This window comes from Borostomias antarcticus (assembly GCF_949987555.1).
Source record: "Borostomias antarcticus genome assembly, chromosome: 11".
NCBI lineage: Eukaryota > Metazoa > Chordata > Actinopteri > Stomiiformes > Stomiidae > Borostomias > Borostomias antarcticus.
The window spans coordinates 21856934-21883622 of record NC_140244.1 but is presented as its reverse complement, the minus strand read 5'-3'; positions in this window follow the sequence as shown (position 1 = coordinate 21883622).

The window sequence follows — 26689 nt, the reverse complement described above, 5'->3', positions numbered from 1 at the left end:
AAACGTCAACTACTCTGCAGCCTCAAGTGTTGAATATCCCGCCCTCGATAACATTCATCTAAACGTATGTCCCGCCCTTACAGCCCGTTTCAGGCGGAAATACGTCAAAGTACGGAAGCAAGATGTTCTCCAACGTCCCTTTCGGTGTATCTTTAAAGACTCTTGCACTGTAACTGACAAATCAGAAATGCTTAACTGTTTTAATGAATACTTTATCTCTGCTGGGTTTTATTTTAATTTTAATCTGTGTATCCTAATTTGAAAAATTCTGATTCTGATGTGCATGATGGTATTGCTCTGCCTGTATTATGTGAACCTGTTGATGGCCCATTTCACTTTATACCTGTATCTGCCTCTGAGGTCCATAGAGCCTTAAAGCAACTGGAGTCACTGGACACAATCAGCAGGTCCCGATCAGCTTGATCCATACTTTCTTAGACTGGCTGCAGATTTCATTGCTGAGCCTTTGTCAGTGATGTTTAACCTCAGTCTTCTTAGTAACAAGCTCTCAAAAATTTGGAAATCTGCCTTTCCTTGTCAGCAATCAGCTAAAAGATTTTTTTGATGAAAATAGTATTTTATCCAAATATCAATCAGGCTTTAGGAAAAAGCATAGTACTGTTACTGCTGCCCTCAAAGTATTAAATTACATCATTGAAGCTTTAGACTGCAAGAAAGTGTGTGTAGCACTCTTTATTGATTTATCAAAAGCATCTGACACGGTTGATCATAGCGTTTTGGTAAACATGCTCCGCTCTATTGGCTTATCTGAGCATGCAGCAGCCTGGTTTACCAACTACCTAACGGATAGAATACAATACGTTTTGTGGCTTTGTGTTAGGACCTATATTGTTTTCTATCTATGTCAACAACATTTGTGTACAATTTATAGTCCTGCCTGCAGAAATTGAAGCTGGTCTTGAATAAAGATAAAACAAAGGTAATGCTGTTTTCCAAAGCTACTGAGACACAAGATCTCCCTGTTTTAACTTCCCATGGAAAAGTACTTGAACTAGTCTCAAATTATAAGTATTTGGGCATTCACATTGACCGCCAACTATCTTTTAAGTCGCATATCTCAAAGTTTCTAAGCTCAAGGTAAAGTTTGGTTTTTATTTCAGAAACAAATCATGCTTTTCCCGTGGAACCAGGACATATCTTTTCATCGACCTTCTTACCCTTGCTAGACTATGGTGACCTCCTGTACATGACTTCTGCCCAATGCCTGCATTCTTTGGACTCATTGTGCCTTGAGATTTGTCACCGGATGTAAACATCTTATTCATCATTGCACATTGTATGTAAAAGCAGACTGGCCATCCTTGTATGCACGCAGGTGTACCCACTGGTTGAGCTTTATATACAAAACTCTACTTGGTCTGGTCCCTACCTATCTGTGTATATACCTCCTCAGAAAACAGGAACATTATAGCCTCCACTCACAGGACACTTTGCAAATGAATGTTCCGCATGTTCGTACTGATCTGGGAAAAAAAGTGTTTAAGTACACTGCCCCCTCTGCCTGGAATACTCTCACGAAAGACTTAAAATTACAAGAAGTGATCAATTATGATGCTTTCATATCGATTTTAAAGGACTTAAGAGTGTGAAAGTATTGGAAATTGTCATTGCTTTTAATTCAGTGTCTGTGCTCGCCCAAACCTGCTTTTAATTTCTTGTTATGTTGTATTATTCTGTCTTTGTGTATTGAACGTATGCATGTGTCCTTGTGCTGCCCTCTTGGTCCCTCTTGGAAAAGAGATTCCATATCTCAATATGGTCACCTGGTTAAATAAAGGTTTAATAAAAAAATAAAAAGAGAGCAGTTAGTGAGTGTATACTGTAGTTAGTACAGGTGCCTTAGTACAGCTGAAAATTAACACCTGCCACCGGCCAAATGCAGGTAAAATGTCCAATTGGCGAATAGATTTCGGAAGGCTATCTGAAAAAAAAAAAAAACTTGGCCGGTAGATTTTTTCATCTACAGTCCCCTTGGCAGGTGACTCACCATGAGCCAAAAAGTTAATTTTCACCCCTGCTCCCCATCCACACGCTGTGCATACACTCCAACCACTCGCTCCCCCACTGGGGTTTTTGATTCGAGAGTGGGGATGGGAGAGGGTGAATGGGGGTGGATGAGAGGATGGTGGGATGGGAGCTGGATCCACTTGAGTGCTTGGCATACATACCACTTACGATCTGCCTGATATCAGTAATTAATTATGATGAGCAAGCGGTGTGATTTGATCAGCCATGACAAAACCTCTGTGTGTGAATTAGCCAGGTTTTATCAGGCTCCATTAATGCGTTGTCAGGAGCCTCTAATGGGCTGATGAATATGTTATTCATTCATGTCTGGAGGAGCATCCAGGGCTGCCTGTGCCATCGCTGGCTGCATTGTGCTGGGTCGGATTGTCACGCGACAGCATAGCTGTCAAACCCCGAAACACAGGGATCCCACATCTGTCTCTTGGGTAGCCAGCCATGCGGTTCAAATCTACAGACACTAAATGACAAATTCATGAAAACTAGTGCACAGTGCCCGTAGAGCCATGGTGATCTATCAACCAATTGATCTAAAACTGACATTTTGGCTCTTGAGTTCCAAGTCCAAAAAATGAATGGAGCTGAATGGGCGGCCGTGATCGATCTGTGGTGGTCGGAGCCACTGGGGGGGGGGGGTGTTCAGTGCACTCGGGGCTCTACCCCTGCACACCCATCCAAACCGCGTGTCTCGGTGACCTTCCCACATGGAGATATGGCTATATCAATCATAAGCCTTGTGTTTGTTGTACTGTCCATTAGGTAATATGTATGCTCACTCTTTGTTCTGCTCACTCTGCTTGGTATCCTGAGAGAGAGAGAGAGAGAGAGAGAGAGAGAGAGAGAGAGAGAGAGAGAGAGAGAGAGACATGTAGGCTACTGTATGTTTCATCAATATTTATAATGGTGGATAATTAGCATTGTAAAGTACAACACATTAGTGTGTTGCAAAAACACATTTTCAGGTCCAAGAGGCCTAGATAGTGAATTGCTCGCCCCCTGTTCCAGAGCGAATTAATTGCGGTCAGGATACTGTCATCAGATTGAATAACTCAGTGGGGAGTGTTATGGATGGGATGGTTTTAGGTTGGGTTTGTGACAACAAAAGATTATTTTGATATCCAATTTCATAGATCAAATTTCATAGGAAGTACACACAAATTAACAAACACTCAACAGAACATAAAAGGTCATACTGTACTTATGCATACTCTGGCACAATCTACAAACAGTTTGAGGAAATTAAAGAATGAAAAATAATTAATCCAGTTGGGAGGAGAGAAAGAGAGTGAGAAGGAGAGAGAAAGACCATCTCAGGCTGGAGTGAGGGACAGTGAGTGCTCTCTTGGTGATTGCAGACTAAAGGATAACAATTTTGTGTTTCCCCTCTCTCCTGGGTTATGTACTTGATGTGTTTATCTGAATGAGTTCCATCTTCTGAGTGCAAACAGTATTAAACCTCATGTTGACTGATGTCAAGTAACGATATGTTGACAAAGCAGATACTGCACCCTCCGATGGGCCCCATCTCCACATAGCCATGGAAAATAAGTAAACACAAATGGACGATTGGCCCCTGAAATATTGTTTTATCAGTCTGTCTGCTTTAGTTCAGATGGAGATGCAGTATTTGCCAAGTCAGTACCCCTGAAGTATGTTATTATCGTCATCCATTTCCCTCTCCACCTGCCCATTGGAGTGGGAGATATACTTGTCCCCCACTGAACTCTAGGTCTCATGCAGACAGATACATGAAACAAACAAATGTTTTTTGGAAAATGAAAAATGTTCTGCCTGGGTTAATTTCTCTGCTTTCATTTCTCATTATTGTGTTTGCTACTGATGGTCAGGCAGCTGGAACAAATAGATAGATGAGTCCGTCAGTCGTTCCTGCTGTTCCATTTATTCTATGACAGAACAACTTTCATCAACATGCCAAAGTCAAGATGAGGCTCACAGTCAGCTTAATCATTAAGCCTTTTTAGTCAGACATTTCATAATGCAGCCACACAGCCTTGGAAGAGTTATGCAGCCCTGTTTCTCCACTGCATAAATACTGCAACTAGAAAGTGTTCAAACTGTGAGGGACGGCTCTCTCTGTACCGTATCTGAGGGGTTTCATCCTGACCGTCGCTGTGTAACAGCACACTCTCAGGTCGAGTCGTCTGTTTGATGGGGTCACCTTGGAGAGATGTAAAGAGATTAGGGGCAGCAGCTCCCCCTGCGGAAGGTTGTGTTCCGTGGTGTGCCACTGCATGCTCCGACGTTAATTGGCTGTGGTAGCAGAGAGCGCCTCACCGGTACTGATCCGCATAGAGGTCAGGGGTCGGCGCCGTACGGCCACATCCCGTCACCCTCCCTGTCAGCCTGAAGGTCGCTGGCGCTCACACCCGTGAGGCTCTCAGGTACCACTGTGGACAGGTGTGCCGCGGGCTGACCTATGTGCTAACCGGGGGGGTGGGGGGTTCGGGAGGAGGCTGTCTGTGGTCAAGATGGCTGGTTAGATCCTGCTCCATCCCCCCCTCCCCCCCTCCGGGCCTCCACTAGAGAGTCACCCTGAGACACCGTGGGCGTGCCTCTGAGATGACAGGTGTTCTCCAGGCTGGTGTGTGGGCAGGGAGTTCGGGGAGGATGGTGGAGAGATAAGGGGAGTGAGGAGACTAGTGGAGTCACAGAGTTGGTTAGATAGAGGGAGGATCCAGAAGAGTTTTGATGGTGATTAAAGCAGAGGGAGGAGTATGTTGTAGATAGAGCAGAGGCCCGGGCCTGCGGCAGGTGAATGAGGAAGTGGAGGACAAGATTGGGGTGAGGGGGCGACATGGATATTTTGGAGGACATAAATGATTTCATGGCTATTTCTCATACTGTAGGACCGAGACAGGTGGGAGAGGGAACAGGTAAGACAAAATTATGTAGACAAGAGGGCATCCCAAAAGGGCTACAAAGGAAAAAGAAAAAGTAATTACCTTTCCCTCCCAGACATCTTTCTACACATAGATAATCTAGCAGTAAATTATCTCTAGGAAAACAGTGATGCTGAAAGTGAGGCTTAAATAGTTTCATTTTGTTCTCAACTAGAATCCGACAAAAATGTTCAGGCTATTTCGGGCCAAGACCTTTTTTGAGCTGAGCTGATTACACTTTGTAAAGATAGATGATTAAATTGCCTCGCTTCTTTTTCAGAGTTGAGGGAACTTTCATGAAGTTTGGCAAATCCTCTAAACTGCAACTGTGAATATAGGCAGACTGGACTGGCAGAGAAAGTACACTTTGAGCTATTGCCACAACATTATAACTTTTTACTTAACTTTATACTTTCTTGGCATCATTAAGCAGCATATTAATGCTACAAATTTACTTGCAGGTGGTGTCTAAGGGCTAAATAAGCTATTTTATTTGTTCCAAACTCATAAACCTACTTGCTGCTCACATTTGCATATCCTATCCCCCAGCCTTTTAAGTGTGACTTAATTAGAAAAACTGGCATGGTTTAAAATGACTGAAACAAAAATTGAGCAGAGAATCAACAACTTTGTTTAAACCAGATGATCAAGGTATTGGGTGGAATTAAAAACACAATTCAGACAGTGGGGAGGGTTTTCAAAGACCATTCCCCTTATCTTTGAACTTAATAATTTGAAAACATTCCCAACACTGTTCCAGGAATCTTTCACTTGCATAATGATCTTTGTGCAGGAGCAAACCCTCATATATTATTAACAAGAGCACTCAGAAGTAAAGAGCATGTGTATTTATGCTGCTTGTCAATTAAGTAAGCCCACTCCTACACCCACATCTGACAAAGGCTTGGCGGTGCACATTTAACTCAACTTTGTTTCTCCATTTCAAACAGACATACACCATGTAGTCTACAGTACACCCAGTCTATACACACCCACTCTGCCTCCCAACACATGAACAAATATACACACAAAAATATCAGCCATTTAAATCAAGCTTCTTCTTCTTCTCTCTCTCTCTCTCATTCTACATTTAAACCAGGTGCAGAGGGGATGTTCATGAGGTTGCCTGGTGTGTAAATATGGTGTCAGAGAGTATGATCAGGAAGCAAGAGAAGCCATGGTTACAGAGATGTTTTCTCCCCAGATGGGACAGACCTAATATTCAGGAGAGGGAGTTCATTGGACGTTTTATATTCTGACAAAAACATGTAATCTTGTCTTTATCACCCTCCAGTAGTTCATAAAAACACATTTTATATCAGAGAGATTTGGAAGTAATTTACTGATCAATGATGATGGTTTAAGTTCTAATATGACAGTTCTTACAGTATTTTGCTTTTTTTGCACCTGCACCTTTTTTCAGTAGATAATACTAAACTTATTTTAGGCTTCAAGTTCAAGTAATTTGGTAAAGTTAGTTTTTTTTATGTTATTGAATTAGGATACATGTATATTCCAGACATATGTCCAAAATGTTTCATACAAACTGTCTCTCTCTCTAGGTCATCATCAGATTAGCTCTCCTTTGACACTTCCAGTGATCCGCCATACATTTGGCTTGGTCGCCAGTACTTTCTGCTTCTGCATCCTTCTTAAGTATGTCAACGTATGTTAGTGTGAGATGCCTTCATGATTGGTGCTCATGCTATTTTCTCACTCACCCTGAGAGTCCCCCATACATATACTTGTTGGTCACATGCTCATTCTTGTTGATGTTGAGTACTGCACGCAAGCATTCTGGTGTGGCACCCGTCAATGGACTTCTGAAAGGTTGGCTTCAAGCTCCAATATCCACAGCCATATACTGTAGGAGAACTGATTCTACCATCGCATAGAACAAGCTGAGCTTGATTTGTCAGGGGTTGGAGTTCCGCACACTAGCCATGTCGTTCAAAGCCTTCCAAGCGCCTTCCTCACTTTAAGGTCATGCTCGAATAAGTTGACCCATGAGTCTAGGTATTTGAAGTCATTGACTTCCTTCAGAACAGTGCCTCCTGTTGTTAGAGGTGAATGGTCTGGGAGGATGTTGTAGGTGATAATCTCAGTTTCCTTGGCATTTATCTGAAGGCCAGCCTCAGCACACTATGTCTCCACTCTGCACAGGAGCTCCTGTGTTCGCTCTACGTGGTTGGAGAGCAGGCTGCTGTCATCCGTGAAGTCCAGATCTGTTAAGACTACAACGGGGTGTTGATGGGGACGAGTTCCTGCTCACGACCACATACAGTATGGCCTTCCTAAGCGCTTAGTCGAGGACTATGTTGGAGAGGAAAGGGTGTCCCTTGCAACATACCTAACTTGGCTCTTGTACCCGTGTACATGGTCTCTCTTTAGAGAGTAGATTGGGAGGGACACCGTAAGCTTTAAGTATCTTCATCATCATGCCTGTGTATTGAGTCAAATCCCTTTTTGAAATTGATGAAGCACAGTACCGCAGTCAGGTTGTTCTTTTCCACCTCCTCGATTATTCTCCTTAAGATCTGTGCCACGGTGGTCCTCCCCTCTTGAAAACCATTTTGGTACTCCCTCAGGTGAGTGTCGAAGATGCACCGTATTCGATTCAGTATCATGTGACTGTCTCCCTCCTATCCTCTAACCAGGTCCAGTGTCAGCTGTGGAGCTGTGGATGTCGTAGTATTTAGTACACACACACACACACACACACACACACACACACGTACACACAGACACACATCAGTCCACATCCGGCTTAGGCCTGGACCTGATGCTCTTAGCCTTTCTTGCTCTGAAAATGTAATTTAATGTAATTTATTGTTCTTTAAATGTTCTTAGCCATTAGACAAATATATTCCAGGAGCTTGCCCCAGGTTGCCTGTTTCAATATATGTGTGGTCTGTATGGCTCTATGTGCTCTCCATATTTAGGTACTGGGACGATGTTGGAGAGAGACCACATATCAGGCTGGTTGTTTTTTGTCAGAGCAAGGTTGAAAAACTCCAGGATGATGTCAACAATATTGCAGTTCTTAAAGATCTCTGGGGGAATGCCATCAGGCCCAGCACTTTTTTCCCTGCTTCGGCGTGGATCTCACTCTGGCGAACTCCCTGACTGTAAAGAGGCCATCATCAGTATTGAGATTTGTCAGGTGTGTGCCTAGGATATTCTGATCCTGATTCTGATCAATGACTCTCCATGCCTTCCCATACTGTTGTTCACAATGCACTCCCTCCACTCTCTGCACCCTCTCCATCAGCTCCTTCCCTTTGATCCTATCGTAGGAATTGATGAGAAGCTGTTTGGCCTCGTTCAATTCCCTGTGATTCTCTGCAGTCGGCTCGTGCTCAAAGCCTCTGCATGCTTCCTGGATGCCTGGACCTAAGGGAGATTCTTTACCTCTCCATCACTGGCACACACATCCTGGTCGCCTCCGTGTTTGCAACAGCTGAAAGCGGTTTCTCACCTCCACTGTGTACATGGTTTGAAGGCCAGGGTTGGCCGAGAACGCATTCCAGTCATACCGGGTCTTCGGGCTTGGCTTGGGGACGTTGAGGCTTAGTCGCACTCTCATGGAGACCACTCGATGATCAGAGCCCACAGAGTTGGTGCTGTAAGGTTCCCCCACCTCCACCTTACCAGTATGTAGTCCAGTTGATGTAGCATATCGGTAGCCCGGTCGTGGAAGGTCCATCTCTTGCCCATTCCTTTCTGGAACATGGTGTTCGCACCCAGTAGCTCTTGTTCCATAAGTAGGCCTACAAGATATTCACCACTGCAGTTGGTGGAATCATAGTATGTGAAAGGTGCTTCCTCTGGTTCGATGCATTGAAGTCACCCAGGATTGCTAGGAAGTTATGCGCCGGGACATCACCGACCGCTGTTGCAAGGTCTTTATAGAACTTCTCCACCTCCTCAGCTAGTGCCACGTTGGTGGGTGAGTACACGACTATGATGGTTGTAACTGGGTTGCCATCGAAGTCTGCGATGAGGATCCTCACGGTGTGATGGTGAACCCCACGCCACCTGTACCAGTCTGGGCCTCATTCCACAAGGCAGATGAACAAGCATCTCTCCACTCTGCGATACACGATTGGATCATCAGCATGCACTCTTCTATGCTCCTGGATTCCCAGGATCTCCACTCCCCTCGCTTCTTCTCTTATTCACCCATGGTGAATGGTCTCCGACAATGCATGAGTGCATTGGACTGTGAGCTGTGATCATATAGAACCCTCCCTTCAGGGTTTGGGGTTCCGGACAGAACCCTCCCTTCCAGGTTTGGGGACCACCGGGGGGAGGACAAGCGCCACCTTCCACTGTGTGATTCCTGAGGATTCCTAGCTTAAATTTTTGTAACTTTCTGCGGCGGATTCGCGCGGTGACCCATTGATCCCACGGCGAGATTGGGCGAACTGGGCGGCGCAAATTTTCTCGCCGCTCCTGGTGTGAACACATGCTGTCAAATCCTGCCCGCTGCGCGGCGAATCCTGGCCGCCGCGCCGCCGAGTTCGGCAATTCACGCCGCCGGTGCTGCCCGCCGCCCAGTTCGCGCGAATTGTATTGACTTTCTATGTAACCTCGCCATGCCGCAGGAAAAATTTGCGCCCGGTGGGAACACAGCATAAGGCTGTTGGTTTTCAGATTCAGCGAAAATGCTAATCTATCTCAGCCAAATGAGACAATCAAACGTGAGTTTGAAAAATACTGGGATGGCACATTCCCGATGGAGGAAAGGGGTAGGCTAACGGTCTAATGTAACTCTGAACATAATGCAAACTAACTCACTCAAAATGGTACGGTCAATTCTGTCCTTCCAAACTATGAGAGGCCATCTAAATGATCTAATATAACTGCACTCCAAAGATAATGTGAACAAGGTTGCTTAAAAGTTGGTAGGGACAATTTGGGCCTCCCAAAATGTTGGTAGGGACATGTCCCGACCATCCATACGCAAACCTACGCCCTTGGATCAATGCATTTGCCAGTCATATTGTACTGTAGAATCCCTGGTGCTATGATTGGCCCTGTAGCAGCAGAAAGCCCTGGGATGAGGAGGCAGCTTTAATTACTGCCCAGTGAGGAGACATGAAAGGAGCCACCCTCTCTGTACCAATACCACAAACATGAAAAGAGCAATGCTGATTTAAATACCATTACAGGAGCTTAATTTAAACTTAAACTGCCGCTTTAACGAACTCATCAACATAAAGAACTTGCATCTTATTTACTCTGGGGATGTGGGCCGTGGGAAGTTGTGGGTAGCTCCTGTATCTAGTGGAAGACAAACACACACTTTCCCATGACGAGCTAATGAGAGCTATGATCCCTCAGGCTAGGAACAAATGACAAGAGCTTTTAGGATGTATTTGACACATTAACACCTCCCCAATGCACGTTTTGTATAGGAAATTACAGGCTTGGGTCAACCTAACATATTCTTTTTGAGTCACTCTCTTCACATTCAGTGGTAGTGTGAGACTCACTGGTAATCAGCATAACAGTGGCAATTAAAGAGGTAGCAGTAGTAGTTGGTGACAGTGTGGAGCATTACATTACATTACAGTCATTTAGCAGACGCTTTTATCCAAAGCGACTAACAATAAATTGCATTTAACGTAGGAAAAGCCAATGTACTACTACTTGCCAGAACTCACAAGTGCATCTTCTTTCTAAAACAAGTGACTAAGAGTATAATCTAGTGCTGAATGCAAAGTGCAAGAATAGCAATCTAAAGTGCAGTGCAATACAATACAGTACAATACAATAAAATACAATAAGTGCTTAGGAGGGAGGATTGTTGTAGGACTTCTTGAAGAGATGAGTTTTGAGCCTGCGACAAAAGATGGGCAGCGACTCTGCCGTCCTGACATCAGTGGGCAGTTCATTCCACCACTGCGGGGCCAGGACAGAGAAGAGCCGTGACCGTGTCGATCGACCGCAGGGGCCTCAGAGTGACGGGGCAACCAGTCGCACCGAGGTAGCAGAGCGTAGCGGTCGGGAGGGGGTGTAGGGTTTGACCATGACCTGGAGGTAGGAGGGGGCTGTTCCTTTCATTGCCCTGTAGGTTCCAGCTCCACTGTATATTCCCATGTCTTCTACAATATGTTCCCAGTGGTCAATGTTCGCAGAGGTCAAAGAGAACGCTGTTTTTCCAGTCCAGTCCAGTATTCAGTAGTCCACTGTCCAGTATTTCCAGGTAGACCAAGCCTGAAGCCTCTGATAGATCCTTTAATGATGAGATGACAGTGGTATGGGACAAAAGAAGAAAGAATCGTCAATATTTTACACAGCCTTTCAAATGTCAGCCGGGCTCAGCTAGCACTGCCTGCTCTGGTATTAACCACCCTTGCTCACTAATGTAAGTAAAGACAGCAAAAAACAGATACCAATTGTGTATGTGGGGAGCAGATAGCTCTGACATTTGTGGAAGAAAGTGAAATGCTTTTGTTATGGTTACTGTTGTTTTCCCACACAAGACCATCAAGCTTTAAAAGCCAACCATAACAATATTGTCGATAAATCTCTGCTCAGACTTAAGTGTTGCCTTCTCTCTACCACTTAATGCCCTTTAAAGGCTATGAAAACAACATGTCCCCCTGCCAGAGAGCGAAGAGCTGCATTGTTGTTCTGGGGTTCAGTTTTTAAGTAAAAAGGTATCTCTCCGGTGATAGCCTGACCTTTCATTTGTAAGCTCATCATGCTATTTCAGATTCCTCCGAAAAATTGACATCACCATGATACTATAATTTCCTTCTGAAAAACATCACAGAAAGCTTTAGTCTAGTTGGAAAGAATAGTCTCTAAATATCACATTTCAAGTGCAACCCTATAGCCTTGACACTTGTGAAACCAGGTTCCTCTGTGTCCAAGGTGACCGGGTAGGTCATGTCAGGATGTCGGATTCACGCCAGAAATATCAATGCCCCAAGGCACACGTGTTTAAAAGAGAACTGCTTGTCACCCCACTCACTGAAGTCATTTGGAAAACTAATTAAAGTTTCCCCATACACACCCCCTGAAGCTTACACCGCCACGCTGTGGAGAGAGGAAGGGGGAGGGGCTGAGTGGGAGACAGACTGCCCCCAAAGCCACTTCTGGCTTATTTGTTGAGAGTGACATTTGGTTAACTCAAACAAGAATCAGTCCTTTAATCTACTCTAAGTTGATGAATCAAATGCAGAGGAAATGTGTTTTGTTTGTTCATAAGATGGCTCTCATTTCCCAGACAGCAGTTAAGGTTTACATTGCTTAGCCCTGGATTCCACACTGAATTTTGACTTTTTTTCTGTGCTTGGACAGGGTAATACACAAAACAACCAAAGCCACAGTCATCTCAGACTGGGCTATGAATGTGCTGACAGAAGTGTTAAGATGGAGCATCATAACTCTGAGGTTTGGGTGGACTAACAAAGCCATTAGCATGCACATGGACAGGTGGTGTTTGAAGTTTTCCTTCTCAATCTTCTCGTTTCTTTAGCACTCTAATGAGCAAATTCATGGTTTATGCATAAGAAGTAGTGCCTCCTCTCATAGATATTAATGTGATATTCTGATTCCGTAATCCTCTTTCACAGTGGCATAATATAATATTTATACATTAGCACAATTAGGCTTGTATACATTGTGGGCGCTAAAAGAGTGTATCTGGACAGCTTTTCCAACTAAATGCATTTTCCTAACATGGAGGTGTTGAGATTGGCAGCTCGGGGGACAGGCTGTCACAGGGGTGAACAGGAAGTGCTCCAGCTTTCTGCGCCATCCTCATGTTTTATTCATTTGTCTGTCCCTATATTTGCATGTTTGAACCTGAGGTGAGCAGTGTGGTGAAGGGTTCCGGTAATCAGTGTTCGTGGATCTAAGAACAGCAGGTCAGTGTGTATGAGGCCCAGATACGACTGTCTCCTCCAAACAAGCGCTGCTGTTACATTGAATAAATAGGAAACAAAATCAGTCTGAGTGGCTGTTTCTTAGTCTTCCAGAAGTAATGACGAGTAATGAAGAATATCGTATTTTACAGAAATATGTTTTATCTGGTTGAATCTAAAGTACACGAAGAAAGAGCTGAGGCAGACAAAGAAAAGTAGTCCTTATGAGAAAAGGAAAACTCCGGACTCACTCCAGAGTGACATTGGAGCAATTGCTCACAAGTCTTTTTGAGGAGTCAATTGAAGGAGAAAGTTGCTCTCCTCTCGAGGGCCATTTAAAGTGAACAAAGGGGAGGAGAGGCAGAGCACTTGTCTGAGTCTGAGTGGGTTGGCTTGCATGGCAGGTGGCTGCAGGCCTATGCAGAATAAATCAAGTCTTGATTATCCACCCAAGGCCTATAGCCGTTCTCTCCCTTCGTTCAGCTGAGTGAAATCTACGTGAGCTTCATCTAACTCTGTAATTAAGAGTGTCTGTCCATGTGTGATATTGTTTCTCATTACCTCCCCAAATCTCTCAGAACAGAACCAACAAGGACAGGGTGAAAAATGGCGTGCATTGCATGCCTGCGTGCGTGTGTGTGTGCGCGTGCATGCCTGTGGTGTGTGGCTATCTTTGAGTTTCAAACTACACAGAAATTACCTCTGCAGTGCCATCTGGTGGATAATGTGATAAACACAGATTTGCAATCTGCCCCTAGACACAATTAACAGTAGCAGTACATACATATACAGCACATACATGTAGGTTCTTAAGGCTGGATATGCATATTATTCATGCTTTACTATTCTTATATGTATATATTCATATCAAATAATGAACAACATTTTCTAGCAGCATATGGATCAGCAGAATACGGAATACGGTGCGCAACAACAACCTGGCCCTCAACACTGAGAAGGCCAAAGAGCTCATTGTGGACTTCAGAAAGATCAAAGGCGGCACACGCACCCAAATCGATATCAATGAGACAAAGGTTAAGCGTGTCACCAGCTTCAAGGTTCTGGGTGTCCCACATCTCCGAGGAGGACCTATACCAGCCAAGGAATGTTTGCCCTCCTCCCCTCTGGGAGGCGCTACAGGAATCTCTGTTCCAGTACCAGCAGGTTCAGGAACAGCTTCTTCCCCTCAGCTATCACCTTGCTGAACTCTGCACCATGGTGATAGTGTATAGTGCATATATTATACATACTGTAAATTACAATGTACTGCACTTTAATGCTTCTTTCACACTTATACTAAACTGCATTTCATTGTCCCAGTACTCGTACTCTGTGAAATGACAACTAAGTTGAATCTCTCTCTCAGCGAGTTTTGTGACTCCTGCTGTTTGTAGATTTACGGGACTGTCCATAAGGGTCAGAGGTCAATGACCTGTTATCTGCCAGCGGAGTAATGGATGGTCAGTCACATGACCAGAAAGTGACACTTCTCAGCACCAAGTGTTGGCCATTCATAATCCAGCAAAGCAATCAAGATGGTTGATCGTCTGATGATTCATCTCAACACATCTGTGTGTGTGTGTGCGTGTGCATGTGTGTGCGTGCAAGTGTTGAGAGTAGTAAAGGGTAAAGAGACATAATGGAATATTTGTGCTTCTCATCAACGTAAAAAAAATGAAAATTGTATGAGCAACTAAACACATGTACGATCATAGTTAATTAATTAGACTACATGAATATTTGATTAAATTTCAACAACAAAATCAGTCCATTGGGATATTCAGGAATTCCACACATAGTTTGTTTATTCACACCAAAGGCACACACACACACACACACACATCTAGTTTCAACAGGAAGTCTCATTGGCGGTTGGGAGTGTGCAACGTGACAGCCTGTGCAGGGGATGTGGGGATGGGCTGGCTAGAACTCAACATGACTCTGGGGCTTCTCTTCGCGCCATGCTTTATAGTTAAGCAGCCAGCAAATTGGGAAAGTGTCTTTATCTAATTAGAAAACCACATTCCTTTAGCGAGCAGTCCCTCAGGCAGAATCATCATTATTTAAGCCGGCCTTGAGAGAGAGGCAGCACTATTCAGATACATATCTAATGTTCTCCATGGTAATGGTGACGCCATTCGACAGATATACACACCACACAAGTAGTAGATTTGTATTCTTTCTTGACTCTCTCTGTGCATGCATCACTTATTCTCCTCCTCTATCTCACTCTTGAAAATTGTATCTCTGTATTGTATATCGGCCATTTGTATTCTCCGAAGAATATGATGGCACACTCAAACGCACACACACACACATTCATGCGCGCTCACACACAATAAGAAAAACACACACAGAAACACTTCAAAATGCAAGTCTATCTGCTTCTTCACTTTTATGGTTTCATTACCGTGATCAGACCTGTCGCATGAGGTGTCACAAAATGTTGTTGCGGCATATTTCCACCAATCAGCATGAATATGTCGCCACAGCCGTGACAGCAGTCTTAGACTCTGCATCTTAGAGCTTTTAAGCCTTGGCAGGCCTTGACAACACAAACACCAAAACAAGATGGAAAAAATGAATTTAAAAGAAGGGCAGAGAGCTATGATGGTATAATGTGATTAGCATAGATATGAAAAAATCATGTTTATAACTCTCGCATCAGCCCAAATGGACGTTTAGTTGCAGTGAAAGAGGAAGGCCAAGGCAGACAGGGATCAAGAACAGGAGGAGAGGCGTAGAGACGGGTCTTAACAGAAGACCAAGACAGCACAAATCCACTGACACGTCTGCTGCACGTCACAGGTTTCACTGCGACGCTCGTCAGTATCACTTCCATACTCGCTTGCCCACGCTGGGTTCGATCTCAGGTCCTTTGACTTACGAACACACGCGACCTTCTCTCAAAAACACTGCTTTATCCAGCTACACCACGAAAAGCTAGCAATTTGATGGAGCAGGTGGGTAGGATTTATACTTTATACTCGTCTGGTAGACTGGAGAACATCAGGTGCAGACGGGAACTGTGACAGAACCCGCTTCATGGTCGCACACTTCTGTAATGAAAGTTTCTGGGAGATAAACTGGCCCTATAAAAAAGTGTATTCTGCTGTGCCAAGCAGAGATGGCTCCAAGAGAAAATATTTCAGTTTGGAAATTCTCAGTCTTCCTTTGTTTTCCTTAAACCAATTGTTTATTTCTGGAAATTAGTGACAGCGTTGGCTGTCTGGGGCTCGCTTAATGACTTCCCCTTCTGTAAACACCCGGAAACCCATCTGAGTTTAGCAACATGGCGCACCCTGGAGAAACGCGACCGCCTCTCAAAAACACTGCTTTATCCAGCTACACCACGAAAAGCTAGCAATTTGATGGAACAGGTGGGTAGGATTTATACTGAGTGAGTTTAACCAATTCAACTCAGTTACACATACACACTGGCCAGCGGGTTTATAGTAACCCATGAGCACATGGGCGGGTACACACACACACAAATCACAGGAGTCATAGGCTTACCATTCTCAACACTGGATAGAGATATAGTGCCAAATGCTTACACAGAGAGAGAGAGAGGGAGAGAGTGAGAGAGAGAGGGAGAGAGAGAGAGAGAGAGAGAGGGACAGAGAGAGAGAGAGGGAGAGAGAGAGAGAGGGTATGGTACTGCACTCTGAGGCTCTGGTTTGTACAGGGAACAGGCTCTCCTTGTCTTGGGCTCCTGTGAGCCTCCTTCACGCCCAACACTGCTAATGAGGCCTCTGGGAAAGGACACAGAGGTGTGTGTGTCGACGGAGAGATCCTAAAGTTAGAAGTGTGTTTGTGCATGTGTGTAAGCGTGCATGCATGCATGCGTGTGTGTTGACATGGATGTGTTTGTTGATGGTGATATCCATTGTTGTCAGCCATTAATTTGAGCGGGGGGGGGGGGGGGGGGGGATTGTGGTACAGTAGCAGTTTGAATGTATATATGTGCATGCATGCGTATGTACTGCGAAATGTGAATCCACAGTATGCTACACAGAGGAGTGTTGCTTGGTCTAAGAAACATTGATTTAATAGAGCACTTAAACTGGCAAGGATAAAGATATGACAAAGGCCCAAAAACCATGGTACTGGAGATCAGCGAGTCTCTCCTCGCTCTGGTGGCTCAAATTGTCCCCTACAGAACCCCCCCCCCCCACACACACACACACCCTACAGCCAGGGCCGTGCAGGCTAACCGGCCTGGCCTGTGGTAAATGGCCAGTTTGAATCCTCGCCAGTGGTTTTTACAGTCACATTCCTTCAGACAGATAGAGCTCCTCCTGACAGACACGCCGAAGCTCCCTGGTCTATGATGTGGGACAGAGGGTGGGAACTGGGGTGGGAGGGGGGGTGCTTCTATCTTCTTCTGTTGGACACTGTCTCAGGGACCCTGGGATCACAATGGTCCTGGTGAATTGAAGAGGTGGGTATGTACTGTAGCCTACTTGGGAGAAAAAGAGAGACAAGGTCGGAGGAAACAGGGGATATTTACAGCGAAGGGGGGAAGTAGCATTTTCTGTCATCCAATCTCCCACGCCAGCCCTCCCAAGGTCCTATTTAGCAAGAGTTTCTGCTGCTGCTCGTCTGGTAGACTGGAGAACATCAGGTGCAGACGGGAACTGTGACAGGACCCGCTTCATGGTCGCACACTTCTGTAATGAAAGTTTCTGGGAGATAAACTGGCCCTAAAAAAAAGTGTATTCTGCTGTGCCAAGCAGAGATGGCTCCAAGAGAAAATATTTCAGTTTGGAAATTCTCAGTCTTCCTTTGTTTTCCTTAAACCAATTGTTTATTTCTGGAAATTAGCGACAGCATTGGATGTCTGGGGCTCCGCTTAATGACTTCCCCTTCTTTAAACACCCGGAAACCCATCTGAGTTCAGCAACATGGCGCACCCTGGAGAAACGGGCTGATGCTGAAGTTGAAAAGCATGAAATGAATATTTACAAGAAGGCAGGAGAGGGGGATTTGTGCTGTGGCCCAGATGAAGGGATTTCTGCTGGGTGGGAACAATGATGGAAATGGGTGGGTGAGGTGGGGCATGGAGGAGGGAGGTTAGGTGAGGGTACAGGATAGAGGTGAGGCAGGGGATAGAGGGGGTGGGTACACAGCAAAGAGGTGGGGTAGTTGGTAGGCAGATCTTGTCAATCGCCTTTCTTAAAATGAGTTAACTACTGTAATTTCAGAAATAAGAAAGTCTTTCTGAAACACTCAATATCTCTAAGTAGATAAGACTGGGTATCCTCTAACACAGACATCATAATACTTGATTCTTCAAAGCTGATTTTCTCAGAGGAATCGATTAAAAACTGTTTCCATTGTCCTGTCTGTCCACAGCAGAATTAATATGCAAGAGAAAATTAATTATGCACTGCCATGATTAAGTTTTGCTTCTAATTACTACAATTTCAGGCTTGACGAAGTTTAGATTGGCCAATTTATGGGGAGGTTAATGGGTTCTTATTATGGCTAGATTTCTCATCGCCGTGGCGACTGGGACCGAACAACACAAGGGAGTAACCGAGAGAACACAAAGGACTTCTGTCTCACTGAAACCTCTGAGGAACATCACATTCTATTCTATTAAAGAACAAAACAAACATAATACTTTCAAACCCTGTTGCACGTGCAGGTATTGACGTGCAGGTATTGATTGATTGATTGAAACCTTTATTTATACTCAGGTGAGCTCTGAGGTGAGGCCACCTCATTTGCAGAGCTGCTGAGTATTGACATTGGCAAAACGATTTTACTCAACAGACTGGGCTCATCCATCCAGATTTTCAGATAGCTAATCTGTTTTGGACACACGACCCTGACCAACATATTCGTAAGGGTGAATATGTCTGACTGCTGAAATGTTCAGTATTTCAGGTCTGTAGGACTGCTGTGATTGGCTCACACATGGACACAAAGACTTCATATATTTGGATTTCTTGTGTATATTGTATTTGGTTGTGCTTCTTTGTTTGTTGTATACTGATGCTGTAACAGTGCAATTTCCCCTCGACGATCAATAAAGTACCTACCTACCTACCTACAGTATAAACAAAGTTTACAGTGCAAAGGAACACTACACACATAGTATAAGGGACTTCTCACCTACAGTATCTGGCAGTCTAATTGAAGTGTAATTGAAACTGGTTCATGATCTGAGTAGTAGCACATCTTGACACAAGTAGTTATACACTGTACACCTGGAGAGGTTATTCTTATGTATATCTGGTCCAGGCATCTGCCCTTTATGTGAGTAGCTTGAGGAGGGTGAATTGCAGCTTGGAACTAATGTGCCTCCAGAAATTGCCTGACTGGATGATTGGTGTCATCTCTCTGGCTAAAGTTCCAGTCTCGCAGGATAAGTTCCAGTCTCCCAGGATAATGTGGGAAATTGAGTCATCTTGTATTAAATCTGATAAGACAGTCAAGAAGTCATGGAACCTGTAGGTATCAGTGATGGTCAGAAGATCTGATGAGATGGATGTTATTTTGTTATTATCGGGACTCCACCTAGTTAGCACATTAGCACAGCTAGCGTTAGCAAAGGCTAGCTAACAGTAGCATCCATCGCAGGTAATATAACAGTACATTCTCATCATGTCTCATCAAGCAATGACTCCTTACCTGTGACTCCTATCCAGCTATTTTCGGGACTCCACCTGTAGTTAGCACATTAGCACAGCTAGCGTTCGCAAAGGTTACAAGAACAGCTGGCTAGCTACTAAACATATCCCAGATAGCAAGCGGATGTGTAATGATTCTGGGCCATATATGGGCCGGAACTAAGCCACAAGGGCCAGATCTGGCCTGTATATGGCCCAGATCCGCTTGCTATCTGGGATTGGCATAACTTGTGCATTAAACTGAAGCTAACGCTATGTAGGTAGTATAACAGGACATTCTCATCATGTCTCATCAAGCAATGACTCCTTACCTGTGACGCCTATCCAGCTCTTTCCGGGACTCCATCTTGCTAGCACATTAGCTCAAGTAACGTTAGCAAAGGCTTTCCGCACAGGCTGTAGCTGTACCCCATCCAGCCACAACCCTGTGTTGTCCACAACACAAGACCTGTGTTGTGGACGGACTACTGCCTCTTGTGGTGCCAACAGAGCGATGCGGGCCAACATTTACCAGACCTTTTAGAAATACAGCAAGCCCATGTGTCACAACGGACGCATAGACAATGCTGCATATTTCTTTCAGCTAAATGAATAAATGGCAATGTTGACTTCTCATGTCAACAAGATTGCCAACTAAAAAAAGGTAACGCCTGCAAGAGACACCACATTTGCGATGCAGTCTGTTTTACTGCATTGTCAGAGGTTCTCAGATTTAGAATAACACTCGGTTTATTTTTATCATTTCCATACCCATAGTCAAAACTGGAAATTCTATTATTCAACAGGTCTAGGGTAAAACGCTTTTCTTCATAAATTAAGTGGCGTAACATTAGTCTCACCTCCAAAGGGGCTACTCCCTCAAGTATATCATGCATAATGTCAATGTATGTGTGCTCTGTGACATGAAAATACTGCATCTTATTCAAAACGAGTACTCTTTAACTCCAGTTGAGCTGGGATCATTAAGTCTGACATCCTGCTGATAATTTTCTCTGGTGCGCTTCTCAACTTTATCTTCATCGTAAACAAACTTAGCAACTGTTTTGTCCACAATGCAAGTGACAATTTGTTTGCTGAAAAGCTCTCTACATATTCACACAGGGAATGGATAGATAAATTGTCTGCCGTCAAGACAGATTGTTCCATACAGCTGATCCTCGAGGCTTTTGTCCTTGCGTCTCCACCTGTACACCAGAACTTTCAAGGAGTCTGATGTCCTCTAGGAGTGGTTCAACAGAAGACATAAGTGAATATTTGAAAGTGCTGAATTGTATTCCGGTGGCAGATTATTCAAAGCAAAATAAATGACACCCATTTTATGAATCTTGGAGCCCAAACGTTTCGTTTCTAAGTCCTCAAAATACAACTGTATTTGAAGGTCTTGAGGATATGTTCCAAACAGTGGGTGAGATGAAAATTGAGAGCCATCACAATAGTTGTGCATTTTACCTTCGGTTTGCTTACTCTGAAGGTAAACTTTTTGCATTTGGTCATTACTGAATAAAAAAATAATAGTCTCAATTACTGATATATATTGACATGTGTCTGCTGCCAATGTTTGTTTCACTTGTCCCGTTTTGTTTGCGGTGTCTGCCCTATGACCAAGAAATATTTATTTTGGCTTCACACAATCAAATTTCTCAGAAAAAATATTTGTTCATTTTGAAAGGTGTCCACATCTTTAATGGAGCTCATTATTAAGTAATGACAAATCAAGACATTCTGTCTGCCAGACTGTGACTCTAGAACACAACTGATTGGACACTGATTCCGACGGTAGATAAGCACCGTTATATACTGTAGACTGGAACAGATAACAGTCTACTCCTATGTGGCAGTATCCCATGCACCTGCACACGCACACAAACACACACACACACACACACACACACAATCCTCCCTCTCCTTCAGTCTCTGTCCTCAGCATTATCTGAGCTGGATTGTCTGAGCAGCTAAACTCTAAAGTCATGAGAAGCTTGAATGGCTCTGACAGCCACAACGGCGACATTTCAGCTCCGGCTGTTTTTCTATTAATGTTCCCCTGATGGGACTGAGCATGGGTTATTCGCCTCCAGTGGCCTCCACTCCACACTCACACTGCTACACACTGAACCAAGGAAGATGAGGGACAGATGCACAGATGCTTCATCACATTTTTTTTCTCTCTCTCATTGTATATTGTCTTTCACTTTCTTACCCTTCCTCTCAATCTCACTTACTCGGCCACCTCCACCCCCCACCTCTCTCTCTCTCTCTCTCTCTCTTTCCCTCACTCCCCTTTTCTTTCTATTTCTGCATGCCACAGACCAGTCTTAAGGATCGAAAGGCATTGAGACAAATATGGATCCTACCTGAAGGTCCACATGAGTAACGGTATGAGGGGAAGAGAGAAGAACAGAGAGACAACTGGAGTTTAAATGAATGAGGGGCAGACACAAGAGAGAGAGAGAAGAAAAAAGATTTGAGGGAAATGTATCTGCTCACCCACCGTTCATTTTCCAATCCCTGGCCCTCACGTTGGCTCAATCTCCCTCCATTAGGGGCCCAGACATATCCCTCAGCCTGTGAAGCCGCCATTTCCACCCTCGTGCCTCTCACTTACCTCCGAGGCACAGGCTCACAGGGAAATGACAAAACCCGGAGACGCAGACAGAGCCGGATGTTTTGACGGCGGCATGAGGGAAATTGCCCTTTCTTCCACATTCTGGTTACCACAATCGGGGGCGCTTACCTCCTTCTCTGGCCTAACTGACAATGTGCTCGCTTTCATCACCGCAGGCCACACTCCAACCCTGGGTGTTTCCAGTCTGGATGGACAAGTATTTTACAAAATGTATAAAAGCAAACACGGTGTACTATTTTAGTAGTAGTAGTAATAGTAGTAGTAGTTTATTCCAATATATCATAGAAACATACACAATTTCCCATAGTATAATAGATTAAAGGATATGCAAATAAAGACACAACCTTGAGTGTTGACTGAAAAGGCTGTTAAATAATATAGTATGATGTACCTCGTAACCCTGATACTACTAGTTTGGGTTATACCAAAAAACAGTCCATTGCAAGAAAGAGAAACAAACAACAACAAAAGCACACACAAAAACACACATACCCAAATATGCATATTACCATCATATTTCATGCACCATACAATACAGCTTTCATACACCATGCTACTCATGCCTCAGTTTTATACTTACTAATCATCATGTTTTCAAACCTTTTTTTAAATGGGAAAATTGAAGGATAGCCCCTCGGCCCCGAGCCTGGGGGGGAGTGAAACATCTACACCCAAATGAAGAAGATCAACTAGATCCCGAAATTTTTAAGCATGTAAATTTATAAATAATGCATTGGTTGGTTCGTTCTAATCTACTCGATTAATAATTCTTATGGCTCTCTTTTGTAGTAAGAAAATGTTTTTGTACTGTGTTTGTTTTGTATGTGTTACCCCACACCTCCACACAATATGTAATGTATGGAACTATAAGTGAACAATGCAGTATATATAGGGAATTTTGATTCAAGATTTATTTTGTTTTATATAAAATTGCTTTACTTTTAGACATTTTGGTTTTCACATTGTTTATGCAAGGTTTCCAGCATAATTTATGATCAATGATCACACCCAGAAATGTATTTTCATACACTCTTTCTATTTCTACATCATTGATCCTAATTGTGACTTGTTTCTTGACTTGCAGATTGCCAAATAACATAAACTTTTCTTTACATAAATTCTATGATAATTTGTTAATATCAAACCCGGATGCATTTAGCTCCCTTCCTCCTGTATTCAGAAGCTGTTCCAGCAGAAGCTGTTCCCAGAGCAGAATATGTTTGTATCATCAGCAAATAAAGCATATTTTAACAATTTAGACACTTTAAAAATGTCATTGATATACAGTATAAACAGTTTGGGGCCTAGCACAGAAGATTGTGGAACTCCACATGTCACTTTCATTCTGATTTGTCATTGTTCATTTGCACATACTGATATCTATCTTCAAGATAACTTCTTAGCCATAAGTGTGCTATCCCTCTAATACCATATCTCTTCAGTTGCATCATTAGTTGTTCATGATCAATGGTGTCAAATGCTTTTTTTTTAGATCTATAAACACCTCCACAGTATACTTATTGTCAATTGCAGTGGAAATCTCCTCTACTAGTTCCATCACTGCCATTGAAGTGGACTTGTTGGTTCTAAAGCCATACTGATGATCACTTAATAAATTGTGTTTCTCTATGAAGTTATCGAGTCTATGCACAAATAACTTTTCTATAATTTTTTAGAGCTGTGGAAGTAGAGATGGGTCTGTAGTTGGAGAATAGATGTTTTTTTCCACTTTCATAAATATGAATCACTTTTGCGATTTTCATTTTGCTGGGAAAGATAGAAAGATACCTGTTTAGAAGGATTGGTTGCAGATATGTTCAATGGTTTCACAATACAGGATAAACTGGGATCAGAGACACCCAATGATACATGAAAAGAAAAGAGAAAGCAGAAAGACTGGTGGCACTGATCATAATGTCTGTGTGAACAAAGTTTTGTTTACTGTTAACATTAAAGTGTTACTGCAAAGTGGAGGGATTAGTTGTCAGCCCTGTCTCTAATCCCAGTTTATCCTGTAGGGACGCTAGTATCCCTGAGTTGTTTTCTCACTTATATTCAGACACAGTATATGTCAATGCCTACGCACACATAATCACAAACCAGTAACCGCCCTTCGGAAATAATATCTTTAGCACCCATTTTTCTGTGTGTGTGTTTGTGTGTGCGTGCGTGCGTGCGAAAAAAAGAGGATGAGAGTGTTTCACTCAACATACTTCTTGAGAATTCAGAACTATGCTACTGTTCTTTCCAGTGAACCCTCACTCCCCTCTCCCCTTCTCCTCTTGAGTGATGCCAGAGACTGGCCTCCTCCCCTCTACCATGAAGCTGCAGTGAGCAGACTCCTCTCTGGCTCTGCACGGCCTGCCCCTGATGGAACCCATCCTTCCTTGCGTGAGCTCATCTGGGGCTAGCACGGGTCTTATCTTTGCCTGCTCTGACTCGACACCCGGGAGAGGGGGGGGGGGGGGGCTCGTCTCAGGAGTGGCCTAGAAAGGCCCCGGCTTCTGTGCTTCCGTGGGTGATGAGAAGTCGAGTCCCGAGTTTGTGGCGAGACAGAGTTTTCTCATTTAGACCAGTAGGTAATACAGATGAAGGTGGTTGGGGTGATGGCAGTGCTGATGTGTGGTGGGGGCCAGGATTGGTTGATGGAAGTGAAGTGGTTAAACATTAAAGTAACGCAAGAGGGTGCAGATGAAGAGAAATATATGCATTAAACTATACTATTTGCTCAAGACTGTCTGACTTTATCATGGAATAGAACCCCTGTCATCCTGATAGGCAAATGCACACTCTCTGTGAGATGAGACAGTTAAAAAATCCATGTATAAAATGTATCGGAGCAGTGTATCAACTTGCCGTGCACTGATAGTCTTATCAACAGCTACTACGGAGGCCTCACAATCCAACTTTTTCCATTTGCTCTCCTCTCCATGTTTCCATGAGAGAGAGAGAGAGAGAGAGAGAGAGAGAGAGAGAGAGAGAGAGAGAGAGAGAGTATCTGAATCTGAATGTGTTGCTTTCTCTATCACTAGTTTATGCATTCATCATCAAATAATAGAATGGGATGATAAATTCAAATGTGTGTGAGAAAGATAGATAAAGAAATGATTTTGTCACACTGATAATAATTCATATGACGAGCATTGTGCTCATTCACACACACCCACAAACACACACACACACACACACACATACATACATACACATGCATGAAAGCTTGACACACAATCATTGTAGGTGTATCAAGCTGTGTAAAAAGATGCCACTAAACATAATACTTTCCATAATATTCCCCAAATCCCCAAATACATTTAGTCAGTATGTTAGTCAACAAACTTAATTTGAGTAGTGTAACTGCTTCACTGTCCTAGTTATTAATATAAAGCATTTCTACTGTACCATTACAACACTTGATTTATGTAGTACAGCTGCAGCTCTCTTACTGTTGCACAAATACACACATACAAACACACACACACACACACACACACACAAGGCAGAAAAGGAATATGAGGGACAGATGGACATGTCCTGCTGTAGCTCTGGCAGATTGTACTTTTCAGCAAAATAAGCATAGAAAGTCACCCTATGAATTATGTGACTCATTCAATCTCCATCTCATACTGCATAGCCCTCATCCTGTAGCCTTACGAGTAAAGAACTTCAGAGGATGCATGATGAATTATCAACAACAACAAAGAAAACATTCCTTGGTGGGCTTCAGCAGTTACCCTGAAATGATGAGGATAGTTGAGTTCCTGACCCCAAGAAGAGGAGAATTAAAGAGCCAGAGTGAGTGGGCCCATATGGCTCTAGTGAATAACTCCAGAGCAGGGGCTTTTCTCACAGATCTGCTGTTTGTCTGCGTCGTGACTGGCCGGTGTGAGTAAACATGGCAGGCAGGTCAGAGCTGTCATTCGCTCCCTGGAAATGCTTGTTTCAAAAGTCAAACTGAAGTGTCGACATTCCAATGGAGAGCCGGGAGCCTGCCTAGTGCCTACAGTGTGCTCTGTCAGCCATTGATTTACTCTGTGCTCTTTAATAGGACGCTATACAAATGATTGTGTTTTTTCCTTTTCCCTGTGGTCCTCCCTGCTGACATTTAATTTGTACAGGTTAGCATGGATTCTAGAGAGGGCATCTAAGTTCGACTTATCATCGTTTCACGTATTTAACCTTGATGGCGGAGAGGTGAAACAGGAAGATGATTTTACTGCCACTGTTATCATGGACCTGCAGACTTTCTGCTGACAACACTATGTCATCTGTACTCCACTTTTTGGACTATGGACCACATTTGTAGCCTACCGCTCAGCAGCACAGACAGCAACTCCTTCCAAAATATTAATTTTAGCTTACTGATGACTGCCTCCAATTTTTTTCACAGCCAAATGCACTTCGCAAAGCTAATTCTTTGACCCATTAAATTAGCCAGAGACCTTTTAAATGAAACGATTCAGAGAGAGCTCTAGCAATTAATACGCCACTGAACACATCATTGGTGCTGAGGAAACTCTCCAAAAAATCTCCAAAGTGAACAATAAGAGTGATAGTGCTCTTAAACGAAAGCTTTGACAAGCTTTCACTACAGATGGTTTG